Genomic DNA, 10,894 nt, shown 5'->3' with positions numbered 1-10,894 from the left:
ATACATTTATTGATTTATTTATGTTTGTTTGTTTGTTTGTTCTCTAGAGACAGGGTTTCTATGTGTAGCTTTGTCTGTCCTGAAACTCGATCTACATGCAGGCCAGATCCACCTGCCTCTGCCTCCCAAGTGCTGGGATTAAAGGCATGCACTACCATGCCCAGATTAGAAAAACATTTTTGAAAAAACATAATACATGAACTTTTTCCTAGTGGGAACGGCAGACAAAGCAGTGGAAGTCTTTTTACACCCCCACTTCACACTTATCTGTGGAAATGGCATTGCTTTAGAAGTTTATTATTTTCTTTCAGAATCTCAAAACACTCACTCCTATAGACTCCCACACCTCCAGCAGAGCATGGCAAAATGCTCTCCCTAGTGCTGGTCTCTTATTATTGAGGTGAGGTAAAATCTTAATTCTGATGAAATCTTGTATCACCTCATATCACCTCATAGTTTCAGTTGACATATAATTACATGTCTTTATGGATACATGTATTCAGTCTACATCAGTAAACCAGGGTAGTTAGTTGTCATATCAATCTCCTAATACATTCATAAAAATATACAATGAACTGTCACAAATGACACTCAACCTGCTGTACTGCTCAACCACTATTCCCTCTGCTTCCATGAGATCCACATGTTTTAGCTTCCTCATATGATTGAGAATGTTTAGTATTTACCCCCTAGATTGGTTTATTGATTGGTTGATTAATTAATCTGGAAACGGGGTCTTGCTGCTATGTAACTGCCTGGCCTTGAATTCAAAGATCTACCTACCTCTGCCTTCTGAGTGCTAGGATTAAAAAGAATCTGTCATTATACCCAGATCCCTAGACTAATCTTAATGTATATTAAAAAAATAGCTATCAGAGGTGTAGGGAGGAGGTTTGACTTCAGGTTTTCCTAGTAATTGGATGATTGATTGATTGATTGATTAATCGATCAACTGATCGGTTGGTTGATTGTGTTTAGCAGTGTTGGGTGATTGAACCTAGGGCTTTGCACATTTGAGACAAATACTCTAACTCTGAACTCTATTCTTGGCCCTTGGCTTTCATTCAGCGTGCACCCTAGAATCACTGGCTTTACCTTTCTAAATGTGTTTCCTCAACAATAATGAGAGAGAGCACTTCATCAGACCTCTAAAGTCTCTTAGTTCAGATTCCCCAAAGTTCCAAAGCACCCATGTCAGAAGAAGCCAAGCATTCTAGGATCTTTGTAGCATCTGAGTTGGCTGATACTGCATTTCAGAGTAGAACCAGGGAACGTCAAGGTTCAGGAATTAGGCACAGTCTGAGCCACAGCCACATGTGAATTGTTAACAGAGTGTGGGAGTGGGTATTTGTAGGGATAACTTTGGCAAGTCCAGAGACTTTACCAAGACCACAAACTTACAATAAAGGAGTAGCTGCAACTATTCCAAGAAAATCTTTTATCTCAGTGTGAAATGTTTTAGTGTTCATGAAGCCACTCTATTAGAACTATAACCACTGAGAATAAACGTGCTGCCTAGAATTCTAGCAATTCATCAAGAGCAGCCAAGTGTCAAGGTAGCTTTCCTGTACCTGTCACCTTTCTTTCCTTGTAACTTGTGGAGTTTCCTCTGTCTTCTATCCCTTTGCTCTAAAGTCCCACATTGACATCCCTCCTCAGTCTTTGGGGAGCACTTAGTCTGTGTGATTTCCAAGACCCATCTTCATGCTTGTAGCTTGTGAGCTTCAAGAATCAATACCAGGCAAAGATCAACATTATGACATCCCTCACACAGTTTAACAAATTTCAGGGTTAAAGGGCAGCTCATTTGGTAGGGTGCACAGGCCCAGGATTTGATAGTCAGCACTGCATAAAATGAGTGTATAATCCCTGCACATCGGAGGTTGGGCAGGAGGGACAGAAACTCAAGGCCAGCCTAGTTTGTGTGTGTGTCTATCCACTGTGCTTTCCTCTTCCAGAAATTTGACTCATGTCAATCTTGTCTTCTAAATTCCAGGTATCGCCCCAGTACCTTACCAGCCACAAAAATCATTGTCTTATGGAACAGTGACATCATTTTATTCATAATATTGTTTCTAAGAGTCTAAGACTTTTCTATCATACATGTATCCAAACAAGAAAAAGGCACTTACTATGCCTTAGTTGCAATTTCGTTACTGCTCTATGCTCTATGAAGAGACACCTGACCAAGACAATTCTTATTTTAAAAAACATTTAATTGGGGGCTTGCTTATAGTTTCAGAGGGTTAGTCTATGATCATCATGACAGGAAGAAGAGAGGAGTGGTACTGGAGTAGTAGCTAAGAGCTTTACATCCTGACCCACAGGCAGGAGAGAGAGAAACAGACTGGTCCTACTATGGGCTTTTGAAATCTTGGAGTCCACCACCAGTAATTCACTTCCTCCTAAAAGGCCACACCTACTCCAGCAAGGCTGCACCTCCTAATCGTTCTCAAAACAGTTCCACTTTTCTGGTGACTAAGCATTCAAATATATGAGCCTATGAGGGACATTTTCATTGAAACCAGCACAGTCATTTCCATATGCATATGAGAACATTGGTAACTGCAGCTATGGCTTCAGCTCTAATAGCTACAAATAACCTTGTACTAACAGGCTCCAGTTGGAAGACAGAGTAGATAGAGGAAGTGCATCTGCTCTTAGACTGTGGTCCATGGAGTTAGAATAATTGAATTGGAAGCTATTTTTACGGAGAAGTATTGACTTCTCATGGGGACTCGTTTGGGGTAACTAAATACAGGATAAAAGCATGGCATCTCTGCCTTTATCTTGTATGTCTGTCTGTTATGTATTGACTGGAAGCATAAGAGGTAAGTCATTGTCCTAAATCTGTAGTTGCTTTGAATTCCAGAAAAAGAAAGCCTTCAGGGGGAGACTGTCTCAGGAGGAGCAGGCTGCAGCAGGGTGCAAAAATGAGATATTGGAAGAACTAGTCTGGGCCCCTCAACAATGACAACGGTAAAGGTCTCATCACCACCTTTCAGTGTCAGAACCAGACCAGGGCTCCTTAACTGTGTATGTCCATGTCAAAGCCTTCACAAGACCACTTATCAATAAATCATTCTACAATGATTCTAGTACAATGAATTCCTGTGTAGCTATGACTAGATGTGTGTAAAGTTATGTATTTAAACCTGGACATTATACGAAAGTTGAAGAGTTAAAGGCATGTAAGTTGGATATGTGTCAAATGATCAGTAAGAGGTGTTCTTTCAATTAGTAGTGTTTGAGACAGTGGCTGGTGTGGTCTAGATATGCCTTAACTCATGGAGTAGTCAAGGATAACATTGAACTCCTGATCTTGCCTCAACCTTTCAGTGCTGGCATTACAGATATATGCCATGGTAGCCAGAAAATGCCCTCCTTATAGTTGTGTGTGTGCATGCACATTTATGCACATATATATGTGTGTGTGTATGTGCACATGCATGTATATTTATGTGATGCTGTGGAAGAAACCCAGGGCTTTGACATGTTTTACTACTGAGTTATATCCCCTCCTGCATGCTCTTTTTTTAAACTTTGCATCACACATAACTGTGAACACGTGAATTGCCCAATACAAATTTTGATGTTTTTGTGGTCTGTGTACCATTCTGATGGAACTCACCATCAGGCAGCCTGGTAGCTCAGCTCTCTCAAATCTGGCTGCTATCTATTATCATTGACTCATTGTATGTTTTGTTGTATAGCTAAGAGGCACTTGATATCAAGAGTTAAGTCTGGACAGCTTGTGCTATTCCTTGAGCGTGTGAGTGAAGTTCTGAAGGACTACCAAGCCACAGAACCTAGTTCTCACTTCAGAAGTAGAAGCTGAATTTTTGTTGAAAGGACTTTTGTGTACTACGGTGCTCACTGTCGCTGACTTCATTGTATGTTAGATAGATTTATGTTTCTGAAGTAGACATCCTTCTAGAATGCAAAACTAGTATTCCAAAAAAAGAATTGTTAGTTATACTAAGCCTTCCCTTTGGCTTAGCATGTGTGTGTTTCTAATTGTATAATGAGTGGCATGCATGTGTTTCTAATTGTATAATGAGTACCCCGTTTAAGTAGAGTTAATTAGATATCCCAAACATGCTGCAGTCCTAAGGATTAGACAGTGGCCACCTAGGAGTGTATTGGTAAACACAGATATTCTGATTTATTTAGAAAACATTTTTGTTTATTGTTAGAAATCAAAATTAAATGGGGACTTGTACATTAAAATGTCATTGACAAATTATGTCATCCTTTAACCTGAAACAAGAATGTGAAAGTATGCCTGGGAAGAAAAGGAGGACAACTTGGTAGTCCTAGCATAATGCTGTTAATCATACTTACTTTCTTTAAGTGCTGAATGAAATGGAAATAACTGTTTGTTTACTGCTAAGGTTTCTGCAAGAATAGCCATGGTCATCTTAAGTCTTTGTCATCTGAAGTTTTGATCCTTATTTTACAATTAAATTCATGAAAAAATTCTCTCTAATGAAACTTCCTAACTGTTGCCTGTTGACATTCTACAGAAGTACACCTTCTAACAAATGTAATCTGAACAGGATTTAAAATTCTCTATTTTTTATATATGAATGTTTTGCTTTCATGTAAGTTTACATGCATGCCTGGTGCCTAGGGAGGCTAGAGAGGTGACAGGTCTCCTGGAACTTGAGTCACAGACTGGTTATGTGTGTGCTAGAAACTGAATTCAGGTCCTCTGCAAGAGCAGAAAAAGCACTGAACTGCTGAGCCATTTCCTCAACCCCATGAACAGTATTTCTAAGATGCCAAGACATAACCTACAGAACAAACAAAATAAACTTGAGACTGGACCCCAGGGAGACCAGGCCTAGGGCCATTCCTTCCCCATCACTTAGCTGTTGAATCCTGTCCTCCCCCCAAAAAAGGTTTTATTAGCACTGGCCCATGGCATCTGTCACTTCTCCCATCCTGCTCTCCCTTCACACACACACACACACACACACACACACACGCACGCACGCACGCACGCACGCATATCTTACAATGTGGGATGAGAAAAGATCAGTCTGGACAGTCAAGACCAAATTACTAGATAGTTGACAAGGAATGTTCAGTCTACACATGGGAGGCTGAAACTAGAGAATCATGAGTTTGAGGACAGCCTAGGCAACACCATGAACCTCAAAGGCAACAATAACAACAAAATGAAGACACTTGTGCTGGATCTTCCAAAAGTAACTAAAGCCAAGAGAAGTGGTTCTTACGGGTGCCTGACACTCAGTCTCTCCCACTAGGATTCAGTGCTATCTGAAAGAAAAGATGGTTCCCTGTAAAACTGATCTAATTGCAAAGTCTTCCAACTTTGGCTTCTTGTTGTATTCTGTTCTAGATTGCTACTTCTGCTTTTAGGTTTAAACAGCAGGCTTTTTCACTTAAACCTTTCTGTCATTACCACCTGTGCCCTTCTGTGTGCTAGTTTATCATTGGGCCAAAAAGCCTGAAAAGATGAGCCAATACCTGAATTCCCTCAAGCACTAGGGGAGAATTGAAACAGGCACTTTGAAGGCATTTTTGCTAAAAAGCATAGGCTCTTCAATTTGGCCCACTAGTTGCAAGATAAAGGCCTGCCTTCATTCCTTTGTTTTGAGTCTGCCCAGCTTTTAAAGGCAGTCTTTTGAATCACTATTCTAAACCTGTAGTCATCTTGTGTTGCAGTGTATTTGGTCACACTGTGAAGCCCAAGATTGTATGCTGGAAAAACCTGTTTCTGGTTGTGGATGGCTGAGCCCAAGCACGCACCTTTAATCCAAAACTTTCTGTTTATTGCTAAACAGATAGTGGTAGTATGGCTAAGTCCTAGCACGTACCTTTAAGAGCTTTTTGTGAACAGGATTAAATAGTTAATCATAAGCCAAGAGGCAGAACAAGCAACCAGTTGACGGGGTAAATATAGGGGAAAAAAAAAACATATAGAGTGAGAGGAAATCTGAAGGATGGATAGAGAAATGCACAGGAAGTAGAAAGGAGGGACATTCAGTTTGAAGGGTTTTTAAGACACCATGGAGAAGGGGCTTTTTCTTCTAGGATGTCACCTGAGTAGGAAGGTCAGCTGGGTGCTTTCTCTGCCTCTGAGCTAGTAGGCTTTCACCCCAGTTCGTGGCTCTTGAGGCTTGGTAAAACTGAATGTTTGAGATTTTGTTTAAAAACAACAGTATTGGATTTGGGGACATACAAAGCATTGCAGAATGGATCACCCCCAAGATCAGGCACTTCCTGTTGATGAGATGACAGCATCTTGGAGCAGGAATACTATTTTCTATTCCAGCTACCTTATTCCTTCAAGGACTTTTTCAGACTACCTTACAGGCCAGGAGCTGGAAGGATGGCAGGGACGTCTGCACGTTGGCCTGGACAATTACGCACAGCTTTTGCCCAATTCCTCTCGTTAAACCTAAAGCATATGTTATTCTAGAAGAAAGCTTGGGGTCATTAGTGTCTATTATGTGTGCTGCTCCCCAGTGTGGCCACATGATGAACCTTCTATTTGCTTTTCTCTCTCAGGTTAATTGGCATATTGGGATGGTAGCTGAGTCTAGCCAGTTGTAGTTGCCAGTGCTGTGACTCTTGCCCTGAAACTGGTTGCACTACCACTGTAGGAACCATACATGGCAGTAATTATTTAGGATCATGAAACATTTTACTTCATACTTAAAATGACATGGGCCATTAAAAGCTTTTGGCCCAATTCTCCAACCATGTTTCCTATGTTTAACAAGAAGCAGTTTTTGCAGTGTATATATCTTAGAATGGCCCTATGGATGCCACCTGCTTTTCTCTAAGTTGGCCCCACCTTCTTTTAGAAGGAACTAGCTTCCTCTTAGAAGGAACTAGCTTTTATTTCTGGCTCTGGAAATACAAGAAACCTTTCTGTCCCAGATCTTGTATTTTGGAGAGTCAGACATTTTTATAACCTCTGTGGAATTCAAAGGGTTACATGAGACTGAGTGGAAAATTACATTCTTGGCAGTTTCTAACCAGTACTTTATCTGGCTCCAGACAGAGTATTTCTTTTATTGTAGACATTTATGTTCAAACAGCAATGACCCACCCTCACAACTGAATGCTTATGGCTTTGGGTAGGGACTTCATTCCTTTCCCCAGATGAAAACTGTTTATAGTAAAGATCTTGCCTACCTTCCTGAATCTTACTACAATCCTGTTGGGTAACTTCAAATTACACCAGAATCCTAAATATGACTGTCCTATATACTGTGAGCTAGTCCAGAGTTGTAGCAAGTACCTTTTGTCCCAGCAGTCAGGAGGCAGAGGCTGGTGGGCTTCTGTGGGGTCAATGTCAGCCAGCCAGGCCTACATAGCAAAACCTTGTCTAGAAAGAAAAAGAAAAGAATCATAACTTTGTATTTTCATATGAGTGGCAGGGGGAGACTCCCCAGAAGCTGTAGATGGCACTGTGGAGCTGGTTTCTGCTCCAGCCTACACTACCAGAAACAGGATCTGACCTGATTCATAATGTCAGCACCTCAGCTTTGTGCAATTTGTACTTACCTTACCCATGAGGTTAAAAAAAAAAAAAAAGCCCCATCAGCCAGGGACACTCGCATGTCTTCATAGCCTGGTGTGTATTTTGTAGCAAGCACAGAGGTTGGCAGTTTAGTAAAAACAAAGGTCTAGTTTTCTGTTCTCTCTGAGGCTGGCATGGTAAATTTATAGCCACTGTTACTCCTCTGGGCAATGCAGAGTCCAGGCTTGGGTGAGTTGGATTATAGCCCCAGACAAAAGATAATTTAGCAGCTGATCCGAGAGAATTAGATTGTAAATGTTTTTTTTTTTTGGGGGGGGTGCAGCACATCATTTATTGGGGATGGGGGCATCAGGCCTTCTTGGCTGCTGCCTTCCTCATAGCTGCCAGCGTGTTGCTCAGCTCCTCCTGCTTCCTCTTGGTGAGGATGTGCATGCCCACCCTCATCTTGATGAACTTGAGTGTGTGCTTGTCCTTAAAAACCTTGAGTAGCTACACGGTGTGCTGCTCATACGGGGCAAAGCCGCACACCTCCCTGATCATGTCTCCCACAGACTTGATGTGCTTGATGAGGCACCCACAGCACCGGCTGGGCCTCGGTTTGCTGGCATTCTTTGTCACCCTGTTGAAGCCCATGGCCATGGGATTGCACAGGCTGCTGCTCTCCAGTGGCCACAGAGACAGGAAGCTGTAAATGATTTTTACATTGATTGGGTGACTGATTTTTGTGTGCATGTGTATGAGTAAGTGTTTGGGAGCCACATGGAAGTCAGCAGACAGCTTGCAGGACTCAGTTCTTTCCTCCCACTACGTGAATCCCAGGAATCAAGGTTGCCCATCTTAGCAAAAGACACCTGTACTCACTGAGCTCGCTTGCCAGCCTGGGCTGATAGAATTATGACATAATGAAGGCCTAGTGCGCGTGCGCGCGCGCACACACACACACACACACACACACACACACACACACACACTTCGGGCAACCTAAGATATGCTATCACCCATTTGTTGAATTTTTGAGAGATTATCTATAGGTTCATTCATTAAGGGATTATGAGATATCTATTGCCAGAAACTGCAGCAGGCACTGATGTTGAGAACAACACTAGATAGGCTCTACCCTCCCAGAGCCCACCGTCTGCTGGGAAAGCAGGGCCAGAACAAGTAAAAGGTACACATAAGATACCCTGGGCAGTTGTGGTCTGTATGGACAGTGAGCAGGGAGACAGGAACTTTATCTGGAGTTGGAGACCAGGATGGCCTAGAGTTCTACACCTAAGAACAATTCTGGCAGGTGACCACCAGGGGGCACAGCATCTCATCTTATTTCTACAGTTGAACTGATACTGCTTTTTTTGTCTTTTTTACTAGTTGGTCATGACAGCACTGCTAAACAATTCCCTAATGCTAAAGGAGCATTTCTTAGCAGACATCTCTATCCAGCCTCATCCTTCTTTCCAGGGTCCCCATGTAGATTTCTGCTGCTTTTTGTCCTTTGCATCCCGAGTCTCCCCTGAAATGACCTTGCTGTAGCTTCTCTGCCTTGATCTTCCTGACTGCAGCCTCCCTTCTGGAGCTTCCAACCCAGAAACGAGTACTCAGGGCTGGTGGGATTAGATTGTAAATGATTTTTCCATTAAGGAGGCTTACTCTCAGGCCACACAAACATCCCTTCCTTCTCATCAGATCTGTGCCTAAATGACACAAGATTCAAGCCAGGTCACTGCAGATCCAACAAATGTGAAAGAAGATTCAAAGCCAGCTGAGGCCATGGAAGCTAGTTGACTGTGAGAGTGAGGACAGTCACACAGGTATGGCAATGTGAGTCATCCTGTTGAGAAAGAACAATCTTGGCAGCGGTGGACAAAGAAAAAGTAATTTGGGAAGGCAATTTCTTTTTGTAAAAAGGGTGTTCCAGAACCCAAACACTGAGAGCAAGCAGGACCAATATGTCTCTGTCTTTTATCCCTGCCATAAATAAAGAATGCCTCTCATCCCACAATGAGGGCTACACATTCTGACATGATTGGCATAAGAGAAGGGTGGGAGGGCACTTGTGTTAGCTATCTTTGAAAGAAAACAAATGTTTCTCCCACTTTCTCCTTCTAGCATTTTTAAAATTACTCCCAAGTGGTAATTCTAACTGCCAGTATGGAATTGGGTCAATGAACAATCTGGCTTCTTTTTTTTTTAAAGCTGGATGGAGTATTCAGGCATCAAACTGAGGGTACTCCCCCAATGGACATATCTAAATGACTCCAAAAGCATACCGCTAGTTTTATTTGTATAATAGCCAGCTGTAAAGGAGAAAGGGAGTCCTTGACTGACACCTGGAAAGAGATGTGAAGAAGTGTTATTATTGGTGGTGGTGTTGGCCTGCCTTCCTGCTCAGGTGGGAAGGTGTCCAGGAAGCTCATAACTCTGAGTGCTGGGAAGGTATCTCAGCCCTGAGGTGGGACAGTGTCCCAAGGGTGTCCTGAGACATGGGAGTCCAGGAACCTCAAAGCTCTGAAAGGTTGGTCTCCTGAGTTGCAGCCTCCAGGAGAGGGTCACCCCAACCCCTGATGAGCTGATAAGCTTAGAAGCCTGAGCTCTGCTCCTTCTCCAGCCAATTCAGCTCCCAAGGGAGGGTTGCCACAACCCCTGAGGAGCTGTGGAGCCTAAACTTCGCTTTTTCTTCAGCCAGTGTAGCTCCCAGAGGAGGATTACCCCAATCCCTGAGGAGCTGAGGAACTTAGGAGCCTAGGCTCTGCTCCTTCATTTTTTTTTCTCTCTTCTTCTTTGTTGCTTCTTCTATTGGGAGAGACACAGCAGCCCATAAATCTCTTAGATTTATTGAAGAGACAAATCCAGGAGAGGAGAGAGAAATCCAGGAGTGGCTGCTTCTGCTCCTGGGAGAAGACAGCAGGGAACTGGGCAGACACAACTTTTATATAGGATTTCTTAGGGAGCGGGAGTTTTCTAGAGCAGGGATTTTCAGAGTGAGGATTGGTAGGATTTCAAGTCCTGAGTTTGGGGAGCTCAGGGATTAGTGGGATTGTTCAGGGATTGGTCAGTTTTCCTGCTCATGGATTTGTGGGTTTTGTCCAGACTTTTAACCTCATATTTGCATAATCCCAGAGGAGTCTACTGAGGGGCTGGAGATGACAGTAACAGAGGTCTGGGGGTAGTGGCAGACAGGTTGCTGGAGCTTCCTCAGGCAGGGGTCTGGCCACTTTTCTGCCTTGAGGGGTTATAAAGTATACAAAGTGTCCCAAATTTACAGAGTCACTGTGAAGGCAGTAAGCTGAAGCAGGAAAGGTTGTTTTCATCATGGACAACCCCCATAAGCGGCAGCAGGCATTCTGAGGCAGGAAAAATGTTGGTTCCCATAGC

At 42.9% G+C, this 10,894-nt stretch overlaps 1 pseudogene; it reads right to left on the bottom strand.

Annotated features, from left to right (window-relative positions):
• Positions 1-7,870: 7,870 nt before the first annotated feature.
• LOC129669481 (60S ribosomal protein L36-like) lies at positions 7,871-8,254 on the bottom strand (annotated as a pseudogene).
• Between the last annotated feature and the right edge of the window lie 2,640 nt (positions 8,255-10,894).

The sequence above is a fragment of the Psammomys obesus genome, unplaced genomic scaffold (genome assembly GCF_907164565.1).
Source record: "Psammomys obesus unplaced genomic scaffold, mPsaObe1.curated_primary_1811, whole genome shotgun sequence".
Lineage (NCBI taxonomy): Eukaryota > Metazoa > Chordata > Mammalia > Rodentia > Muridae > Psammomys > Psammomys obesus.
This window is presented reverse-complemented; position numbering and strand designations above follow the sequence as displayed.